The sequence below is a fragment of the Typha angustifolia genome, chromosome 7, assembly GCF_048772165.1.
Source record: "Typha angustifolia cultivar Huaian chromosome 7, ASM4877216v1, whole genome shotgun sequence".
Taxonomy (NCBI): Eukaryota; Viridiplantae; Streptophyta; class Magnoliopsida; order Poales; family Typhaceae; genus Typha; species Typha angustifolia.
Window position 1 is genome coordinate 9,452,910 of NC_133245.1, and position 11,052 is coordinate 9,463,961.

An 11,052-nucleotide genomic window follows, 5' to 3' on the forward strand; every position below is an offset into this window, starting at 1 on the left:
TCGGAATAAGGTCTATTCACTGAGCCTTTTGCTCATGACTCTCTTTATTTTTTTTCTAACCCCCTCAAATATGTGGTGTGTGATAGTGACTTAAGATATCTTAAGAAGATCTTTTAGAATGATGAGGTGAGTAATAAATGCGAGACTGTATAAATAATATTTTGTATAAAAATTGAGTTGTATCATTGTTTGTTATATTTGTACTTTATTATATCAGATGATGATTTGTATAATATATGTCAGATTATAGTGTACTCATGTATCAGTTATTTTAGTTATATCTTGATGGTTTGTCATGGCTTGTGTGGGTATTGCCAGATTATATAGTGGTCTAGTGTTTATTATTACAAACTTAGATATTCATATATTAATAGGTTTATTTAATTAATAGTATGATTTATTTGGTGATGGATTATGTGAACATAGATATGTTAGCAGGTATTATTTAAAAATGTCATGATTATATGGTATCTATGCGTGACGGGCCTCACTCGACCTATCGCATGCGCTACGCGTGTCGTGTGGGCATGCACGTACCCGTGTCGGGCGGGGGCGTTACAGTAGGATAATAATTATGCATTATAAGGGTATGCAGGATTATAACCCCGCACTGAGTGAGTATGCTTAGTTTTAACCTTATTATATGTGGGATTTTAACCCTGCTACTAATTCTATGATATGAGATAGTTCCATAGCCACTCATTAATTTACATGTTTAAGTTTTGTTATAGTACTTGTTTGTTTGCTATGTCACGTTCGCACATATAGAGGCATTGCTTTAGTCATTCAAACGACTTTGCAAGGACGTTTGAATGTTCGATGGTAAGGTTATTTCGTTTAATTACTATTTTTGAACGTATGGCTAGTCTCTAGAAATATAAAATAACATACACTTTGGGATTATTGAACAATTGGAAATTAATCAACTCTTCCCTTTTCTCTTTTCTCTCTTTCTCCCTTAATACAGCCGACCACCATTGTTTGCCAAGCTTCCATCCCTTTTATTTGACCGTTCCCTTCGTCCTTGAGAAATAAGCCATTCTCCCTTAAATCTCAAGCACCCTTTTAACCTTGATGGTTCGCGGTAGACTTAGCTTCCAAACTTAAGGTCAGATTATGAATTGAAGATCATATTCCCACGAGTGATTGCATTGCATTGAAAGCGATTCTTATCATTGGCATCAAAACCAGGCGAACCTCGGACTTCCATTAATGGTAGATACAAGGTCAATTGCAACATGGAGATAGCTTGGAGATACGCCACTACAAGGAGATAATTCAACTACCAGAACCTCAAACCATGGTGTTGAGCCAACCGGTGAGGCCATAGCTAACCCTAACTAGTCCCAGTTGATTGAAAGCAACTTTGAAGTGGTCTTGGGGTGCACCAATGCCACGGTCGAGTTGATGATGCAGCAAATTGACCACCAACAAAATGAGCAAGCTGAGTTGAGAGAGACGATGCAAAATAGGTTAGTCGCTTCCACACCACGTTGAAGGAGAGAGATGCAAAACCAACCAGCGATGATTCCACTACTAGTAGAGGTACCACCAGCACCAATACAAACCCTAAGATATGAAGATCCATTGCTGCCCCTCCCTAATGAATTCAGACCTGTACTAGTGGTAACACCAAGGACAACTACAGTGGAAGCAGATCGATGTGCTAACCCAATGCTATACATTGGTGAAGAAGATGGCAGAGCATCGACAACATGGACCATTTCAGAGATGAGATGGACCATGAAAGAGGATACCCCAGTTTCGAACCATAGCCCCAAAGGTTTAGACCTAAATCGAGAGCCAATTGCGAAGCCGATCATGAGAATCGGGGTCGAACTACTTGCTTAGACTTCCCAACGTTCCAACAAGGAGATCCTATAGATTGGATATTTTAGGTGGAGCAGTATTTTGAATGCCAAGGGATAACCAAGGAAGCAAAGATGAAAATGGCAAGCTTCCATCTCCAAGGGACAACCTTACATTGGTACGAACCATCGTTTATAGGCAAACAATTGACGAATGGGCTAATTTTTTGAGAGCATTACAAGAAGATTTAGGATTGCCAACTATGAAGACTTTATTGTTTTTCTTAGCAAAATGATGCAACGGACTATGGTAGCAGAGTTCTAAAGGGTGAGTAGCCGCTGCGTACCAATTTGGTCGGAACCAACATTGAAGAGCACCTTTCATCTCAGGGCTACAAGAAGAAATGAGGGTGGATGCTTTAAGCACTCAACCCTCATACATTTGAAGATGCCTTTGAGAAGGCTATGAGGATGGAGCAAGGCAAGCAACGAGGATGATTTGGGCGGCTGAGATGGTAGATATGCAAGCCGAGCGGTGGTTGGACCTTCAGTAGGTCAAAGGTCAACGATTATCATACCTGGATTGAGGCCCCCTTTGAGGTCATCTTTGGATATTAGAAGAGGCACTGGACTCTGCGTTCAAACTCTCACGCCTCCCACATGGAGGAGCAAAGAGCAAAAGGGCTGTGTTTCTATTATGATGAGCTTTTCTCACCCGGTTATCAGTGTTCCAAACCAACTAGGAGTGTATTGCTCATGAATGGTCTTGAGGAGGTTGAGGACAATGATGATGAAGATGAAGAATATGTTGAGAAGGTTCAGGAGGAAGCCATGGAGGATGACACACAAGCGATCATCTCTATGCAAGAGTACTCTGGCACTATTGTAACAAAGACTTTGTGAGTTGACGGTCTAGTGAGAAAGAATTGTGTACATATCTTTATTGATTCTGGAAATACACATAATTTTTTAGATGAGAGGTTGGTGAGAAAATGGGGTTGAATGCTGAGCCAACCCTAGGGTTTAATGTAGCCATTGGCAATGATAGGAAGCTACAAGAGGATAGCTCGTGCCGTCAAGTTGAAATTCGGGAGCAAGGCCATGACAACATCGTGGATTTGTACCCTTTAGCGTTATGGGGAGCAGATGTTGTACTCGACACTCAATGGTTGTAGAGTTTGGAACCTGTCACCTTCAACTTCCAAAACATGTGAATGAAGTTCAAGACAGGAAGCAAGGAAGTGCAGTTCGAAGGAGTGTGAACACCACCTAGCCCAACATTATAGCCGATGGTGGGAATTCCATATGCAAGAGACGTTGCCTATCTTATCAAGTTGGAACCAACAATAGTTGATTCTCACACGAGTCCAAGTATTGCAATTAATTTGTCTAATTTAATACGGTCGCTTTTGGTGAAGATGATTTTCTATCCGATTTGATAATCTAGACAGAATTCAACACAAAATTTGTAAAGATAACTGAGATTGATCCAACCATTGGATTGATATGATATTTTTCACTTTGAGTTAGAAATCCAATGCAATTAGAATCTCGCTGATTGGATAAGTAGATCAAAAGTTACGTATAAAACAATGGCCAAAGGTTAGGATTTAGTGGGATGTACGTGGAATATGTGGTTAGGGTTATGAAAGATAATTATAGGTATAGTGAATGGATTTGTGTTTGGAACTAGATAAGGGGGAGAAGGGAGCTTCTAGGTAAAGGCTGGTTACTAAAGGGAGGAAGGAGAAGCGACGGAGGATTAACTTCGGCCATAGACGAGAACTCAGGTTGGATTCTAAGGGAAAGAAAGAAGGAGGGAGAAGATGGCTCAAGCCTAGACGAAAACCAATTCTAATGTTCAATCGTGCAAAAAGGCTGCCTTTCCATATATTTGGAAGCTAGTTAAACATTCAAAAACCCTAAACAAATCCTCTTACAACTCAACTTTCCTGTCGCGTGTTCGAACACAGCCCAATCGCGTTAGAATGACCAAAACAAGTTCTTTGTATGTGTGAACACGAAATCAAACGTTCAAACGGACAAAATGCATTCTCTGTTTGTGCAAATGCGAATTAGGCGTTCAAATTCCCACATTCGAACACCATCTACTTGCGTTCAAACACACCTACCAAAAATTATTTTATTTTCCTAAAATATAAATAGAAATTGATACAAATTGAAGTGGTTTAATCATGTTCACTATACACCTAAATAAAAAAACTCCAATAAATTTATTAGATAAATTTGCTAGATTGTTTAAGGAACCAAAGGAGTTACTACTGACGAGAGGGGCTAATAATAGAATTGAGATTGTCCCGGGGGCTGCCCGAGAAGGTACTTACCTGTGCAAAAGGAGGTTATCTCTAAGATGGTAGCAGAGATGTTGGAGCAAGGCATCATACAACCGAGCCACAGTTCATATTCATCGCTTGCGTTGTTGGTGTGTAAGAAGGATGAGACATGACATTTTTGTGTCATCTATTAAGCACTAAACTCTATCGTCAAGGATTGGTACATAATCCCAATCATAGAGAAGCTATTGGATGAGCTTGCAAGGATAACCATCTTTAGCAAACTTAATTTAAGGGCCGCGTATGATCTAATTAGTGTTCACCCGGCGGATGTGCACAAGATCACTTTCTAGACCCTCGACCATCACTACGAGTTTTAAGTGATGCAATTTGGCCTCAACACACCAGCAACTGCTATGATGGTACGTGTTGGCATTTTTTATGACATTTTGGTGTACAAGCAACACTGAGTTGCAGCATTGTCAGCATTTAGAGAAGGTGCTGAATTTATTGAGGTTGAACCACCTAAAATTGAAGTCAAAATGCTTATGAGGAATGCCTCAAGTGGAGTATTTGGGTCACATCATAATAGCGAAAGGAGTAGTGGCGGATCTAAATAAAGTGGAGTGCAAGATAGCTTGGCCGATTCCCATTGCCACCACCGAGTATTACCGATGCTTCGTCGTCGGATATAGCAAGATTGGTGCCCCACTTATTTTCTTACTAAAAGAGAACTCTTTTAGATGGACGGATAAGGCCACTAGAATATTTGAAGAATTGAAAACATTCATGATGACAACCCATGTTCTTCACCAAAGAGTTTGTTGTGGAGCATGATGCTTCGGGGATTGGCATCGCGACAGCGCTTATGCAAGTGGGGAGACCCATAGCCTTTTTAAGCAAGACTTTATCCAGTAAATCTCAATAATTGTCGACATATGAAAGGGAGATGCTTGCCATCCTATGCACGGTGATGAAATGGAAGCCATATTTGATCAGTCAATTGTTCATCATTAGATCTAATTAGAGAAGCCTTCCATACTTTATGGGATAGAGGATCCACATGCCAGCATAGCAAAGATGGGTCACCAAATTGTTGAGATATGATATGACTATAAAATTCAACATAAGAAGGGGACGAAAAATAGAGCGGCTAACACACTATTGCGCCAACTCGATACAAGTAAGCTCATGACATACTCCTCTCCTTCATTTCGGTTCCTTGAGGAGCTCAAACATTTATGAGGTTATTATAAGAGTTGTTGGACAATCTGGAGTGACATCCAAAGTTGGAGAATCAAGGTGGTTTGCTATTAGATCATGGGTGCATTTAGATACCTATGGACGATAAGTTACAACAGAAATTATTGAAGCACTTCCACCAAACTCCATGGGTAGGCCATGAGGGAGTTTTGAGAACTTACAAGAGGTTGTCATAGAGTTGCACATGGCTGGGGCTGAGGCGTGACATGAGGGCCTTCATCCGTGCATATGAAACCTATCAAGGGGCTAAGTCTTCAACCTTGAAGCCAACGAGATTGTTCCAACCTATCAAGGGGCTAAGTCTTCAACCTTAAAGCAACGGGATTGTTGCAACCTCTACCTATACCAGACCATGTATGGGAAGATACTTTTATGGATTTCATAGAAGGTCTTTTGCTAGTACATGATTACTTTATTATTTTTGTGGTAGTTGATAGGTTAAGCAAGTGTGCACATTTTTCAATGCTATCACACTTATTTTTAACCAAGTCGGTGGTTGAAATTTTTGTTTAAGATGTCCTTAGACTCCATGGCATACCCCAGCACGATCATCTCTGACCGTGACCTTGTGTTTATCAGCGAGTTTTGTGATACAATCTCCTCTTAAGCTAAATTTTGATCTATTTCGTTTCATATTTGGATAAGTTCTGGCACGAAACTTTGAAAAAGGATTTTAGAAGTTGTAACCAACGGATCAATATGCAATTTTGATATGTTGTAGCCCTGGAAGAGAGTTTTCCAACAAATCAATTTTGATATGTTGTAACCGACGCATCCACCCGCATTCGAAAACGACCTACAAAAAACTTATTTTTTAATGAAATAAATACTAAATAAGAATAAAAAATACCCCTAAAGTGTATCCATACTCGAGACGACGTCGGTGAAGTCTGAATTGTATCATTTTGAACCGAATTTTTCAAGTTATAAGAGACCCTATTGGATCTCAGTTCTTACAAGACCACCCACCATAGTAGTATCAGCATGGTGCCATTCGAGGTAGTCTATGGATGAATAGTGCAGACATTGCACGCATACGACCTAGTCGATTTTGTCGATTAGACTAAGGTGGACTTAGCACTGATGGATCATGATGCTACTTTGAGGAGGTTGTGTGCACATTTGAAAGCTTGCTCAAAACCACATGAAGCAAGTCTTCGATCGCAGCCATAGGAAACAGGAGTTCTAGGTCGACAACTGGATATTAGTGTAGGTACAACCATATCATTAGGTGACGTTGCACCTGGTATGGAACTAAAAGTTGTTACATCACTATTTTGGGTCATTCTAGGTCTTCGAGTGGATAGGTCTGGTTGCATACCGCTTGAAGCTACACAAGGGATCAAGCTAATATGAGATAGTTCCCTACCCACTCATTATTTTTCTTGCTTTGGGTTTGTAGTAGTATTTGCTTGTTTGCTTACTAAAAATAAGGAATTTTGGCCGACGTGTTCGAACACCAGTAAAGGTCGTTCGAACATGGGATTTGAATGACTACATCACGTTTGCACATACAGAGTTACTGTTTTGGTCATTCAAACGGCTTTATCAAGCCATTCAAACGCCCGACGACATGGTTATTTAGTAATAGAGTTAAATTGCTAGTTCTAGATGTATGGCTAGCCTCCAAATATATGGAATAATAGCCACTTTGGGATTATTGAACAATTGGGAATTAATCAACTCTTCTCATTTATCTTTTCTCTCTTTCTCTTTCAATCTTTTCTCAATCTAGCCGACCACCATTGTTGGATGAGTTCCTATCCCTTATGTCTGGTCACTCTCCTCGTCCTTAAGAAACGACCCATTCTATCCCTCCTCAACTCTGCCTTGTACAACACCCTGAACTATCTTACACCTCCATTAATCCACCTTCACCAACCCTAGCTGAGCTCCACCACAATCACCACTTAGCCACCCTTTTGCCGATCCATTCCAATAGATTCGATCCTCCACCTAAATCTATCAAACTTTAAAATATTATTTCGATCCATCCGTTGAATCTCTCAAGGACTCTCTTAACTTTGAAGATTCATGGTAGAATTAGCTTCCAAATCGAAGGTCAGATCATAAATCGGAGATCATATTTGGACTCGCATCACTAGTGGGAGTAATAAAGCACCTATATATTGCTATTCGGAGGCGGTTCTTATCACTCTGCTATATATTCCCACATTTAATAACCCTACTATGGATCTATATTAAATACCAATATTTTTCCATTTTTGTAGAACCTACTAGGCAAAGGAAAAAGTTGAAATCTAGTTGTGAGTATATGGTGAATATACAAACAAGATGCTACACTAGGAATGCCCGAGAAGCTGCTTGGAAGTATGCTAGGCCTTGTCACCGTTAAATATTATCGACAACACCTATTGGGCATTTTGTTGACCTTTCTACCATTGGCAGAAAAGCTTTGCGAATGTTGGTGTGATAGAGATTGGTGTTCTGTGTTAGGTGAATGTGTAGTAAAGCTAACCCTATAACATGTATCAAGAATATCAAGAATATATATATATAAGACCAAGAAAATTACTCCATACCAAATTGGTATGGTGTCATTTGAAGATAGAGAAATAGAAACATCTCTCCATTGAGAATTGTTGTATGTCACTGTCAGCAAATGATATAGCCAATTACGTGTGCTTCGTCATTTTGTTCATGTTCACATGTATTTTCTTCCAATGCAACAACTATTTCTCCCATGCAGGCTTAACACTTGATCTTGAAAATATCAGTGAGATCTAACAATACTTTTGGTGTATGACTATCCATGAGTACTTGTTAAGATCTACAAAGGAGTCTATAATGGATTAGAGGATTTGGAGATATGGTGGAAGGGTTATGTCTATTATTTGAATGGAGCGGTGATTCTCCTCTCTGTATAGCTTTACAAACTAACCATTAAGAGGAAACTGATCTCGAGCAACTCTGCTCTTTTATTCCATTGGACAAATATTCCCATCAAAAGGGGAGACATATATTAGCAAAACATCATGGAGCTCATTATCGAGAAGGTAACCTACCATCCACCATATTATGTTCTGCTTTCTCTCAAATTACATATTACTGTGTATTAACCTATGTTTTTTATATTTCAAAAATTTACTACATTGCTTAGTGTGTATCACAATAGTCTATTGGCACATCGGATTGCCCAGATGATCAAATTGTTGGTTAATAGAATGGACAACCAGTGAGGGTAAAAGAAGTCGTAAGCCCTCTTATCCACTAATATTTAATAGTAAGTGAAAACGTTTAACCCATGCAGAAGAGTGATAAACTAAAAAATGAGTTTGAAGAGAAAGACAAGATTGATGAGAAAGATTAGATTACAGAGAAAAATGTCCCAAACCAATAAGAAAATAGAAAAAGAACCCACTTCATCGTATCATTGACAAGGTCATCAAAAAGAAGACAAACCAAAATTTATGACCTCGCAGGACATCTCACTTGTGAATACTGTGAAAAAACAAATGTTTATATCGGCGAGAAAGAAAGTATTAACCTAGCATGAGAGACATTATTGAAAGATTACATAACTACAGGATGAGTGAGTGTTTTCTTCCTATTTAGATTTGCATCTTCTTATTTTCAATATTAGTTGACAAAAGAGTTTATAGTTTGCATGCCTACATTGCTTTTGTATTTCAAGTATGGATTTTTATTTATCTGCTAGTGCGGACTTATGTTGTTCTATTATGGACATATAGTCTAGACTGCAGTGTGGACTTATTGGAATGTTTTATGTGACATATTTCACTTTATTTATATATTCTAACTAACGTTTTTATAATTCATTTGTTATTTGAAAAAATGGCACGGTTTATATATATAGAGAACACATCATGAAGTTAAGAAATAGAGGAATGCTAGAAAATGATCTAATCAATGTTCATCACCATGTGTTTACAAAATGAGTCGTATAAGACACTGAAAATATATAAGTGAAATATTATTTTACAAAACATTCTATTACATGTATGTTGATGTCGCCATTCAATAATTTATTTAATACGCATTATATATGTAATACTGATAACTCTCGGATAGAGTATTAGAACGGAAAGATCCATTAGATAATGAACTATTGGTTCTAAGCCATCTCTGGCGATGAATCAACAATTCGAAGTGCTTTTCTTGCGTATTCTTGATGAACCAGCGTTTATATATAGATGTAGGAGGATTTGTTTGGGAAGTAATAAGCCCCTTTGACATCTCTTCATCTGCAAAGAATTCTCGACGTGAAAACACAGAGACAAAGGGCTGATCTTTGAATAGGAAAAAGAATGGACGAAATCCCTGATATTGGGCCTCACTTGCTCAGGCGGCTCGGCTACAAAATGAAATTCCTGACCTTACCTCGACTCGACTCTCCAAGCTCACTGCTCGACCATTTGGAAGAGAAAAGGAAGACAGGAATGAGCTTAGACTAATTTGTGGAAGCCAGTCCGCCAGTGGTCAACAAGCCAAGTAGTCGGTAGTCCTACTCCAACCAGTCACCGCTTCGATTCAGTTCTGACACAATGGCTGCTCAATGAGTGCTGTGCGCGAGGGAGAAAAGAAGGCTGATGCTCGCTTGCTATGGAGATTGCTAACTACTAGTTCATATTAATTTGTTTTCGTTACGTATAAAGTCATGAAGGATAGAGGCAAATCATTCATCGAATTAAGTATGACACCAATTAACGAGACTTCATTCAAAAAGTCAAGTTTTGAATAATTCCATTGAACACATTTCTACATTAGTGATTTTTAGTTCTCGATCTTATGTGGGATTTGCAACATCGTTACACTTGATCTTGTCCAATGGATATCATAGGGAGACATAGTAGATGGTTAGTATTCTTATATTGTATACGTAGATTTTATTTTTTTTAGTAACTATGATTAATCTAAGTTTTGTTAAATTAGAGAGAATGTGTTACAAATTATTTGACAAATGAGGAGAAAGAAATATATGATAAAAGAGTGGCAATTGGAAGCAGATAGGAAGTAAACATCCATGCAAATTGCGAAGGATGGGTTCCTAAATACTGATTGATGAACAAGGTCAATTAAATTTCTTAATGTTATTTAGTAACTATTTGTAAAGAGATATAAAATAATTTATATTTTATATTTGAGTAGTAAGTTTAATCATTTATTTGTTAAACTTAATGGAATTTATAGTTGTTACGATTAGATATTTTGGGTTACTTTTAATTTATTTCCAGTCAGTTAATAGGCGCCAGATATTTGTAAATGGATATTTTCACATATTACAATGCATAAGGGTAAATATCCATGCATTGTACCGCACTGCGATGTATATAAATTTTCTCATACTAATTGACATGATAAGCACAAGTGCTTTATAGTTTAAAATAGAGAATAACTATAAAAAAAATAGAACTAAAGTTCTACTTGTCAAACATATTAAAGAGGTTAATTTTATAAAACAATCCACACAAGTAATTTTATATGTTATACAAGACAACATAATACAATAACATAGACACCACACAATAAAATCAATCCAAATTTCATAGAAAACAACATAAATCATCTCTTTGTTACTTTTAAAATTTTATTACGTGGGACAGAACATATTAATACAATTCTTGCTTGCCTTCTGTACTCGTGTGGCTGCATGGCGCATAAAAATCTTGAAACATTGCTTCCACATGCCAAATATTTTTTCATGC

General features: G+C 38.0%; 1 long non-coding RNA gene across 1 annotated transcript; it reads right to left on the minus strand.

The window, feature by feature from the left end:
- Positions 1 to 9,455: 9,455 nt before the first annotated feature.
- On the minus strand, positions 9,456 to 9,880 carry LOC140762756 (uncharacterized). Its single transcript, XR_012104747.1, has 2 exons — positions 9,728 to 9,880; positions 9,456 to 9,591 (listed from the first exon to the last, which is right to left on the minus strand). It is a non-coding gene; the product is annotated as an uncharacterized lncRNA (long non-coding RNA).
- Positions 9,881 to 11,052: the final 1,172 nt, after the last annotated feature.